This window comes from Nematolebias whitei, chromosome 3 (genome assembly GCF_014905685.2).
Source record: "Nematolebias whitei isolate Nwh7 chromosome 3, NemWhi1, whole genome shotgun sequence".
Lineage (NCBI taxonomy): Eukaryota > Metazoa > Chordata > Actinopteri > Cyprinodontiformes > Rivulidae > Nematolebias > Nematolebias whitei.
This window is the reverse complement of record NC_056500.1, coordinates 2,921,368-2,921,740: the sequence shown is the minus strand read 5'-3', so window position 1 is coordinate 2,921,740 and position 373 is coordinate 2,921,368. Positions and strand designations below refer to the sequence as shown.

The window sequence follows — 373 nt, the reverse complement described above, 5'->3', positions numbered from 1 at the left end:
AGTTTAAAGAGTTTAAAGAATTAAAGAGTTTAAAGAATTAAAGAGTTTAAAGAGTTAAAGAGTTTGAAGAGTTTAAAGAATTAAAGAGTTTAAAGAATTAAAGAGTTTAAAGAGCGCATCTGAATATAAACCGCAGGTGTCCACGTTGTAACATTTACGCAGGAAGAATTTTTTTAACTTTGTAATAAAAACGTAGCTGCAGTAAATGTTTTTTTTCCTGAGCGGTGTTTTTAACACGGCTCGTTAAAAACAACAGTAGTTTACCAGGAGGTTCAAGATGTCCTCCTCCAAAAACTGCTCTGTGAAGCATGTAACACCCACATGCTCTGCACGTGCAGGGAATCCCCTCTCATGGGGGGGGGGGGGGGGGGGG

The 373-nt window shown here is 38.6% G+C and overlaps 1 protein-coding gene across 1 annotated transcript in view; it reads left to right on the top strand.

The window, feature by feature from the left end:
• Positions 1 to 373, top strand: part of mast2 (microtubule associated serine/threonine kinase 2) — a 35,311-nt gene that overhangs the window by 15,481 nt on the left and 19,457 nt on the right. The gene's annotated exons all lie outside the window — the stretch shown is intronic.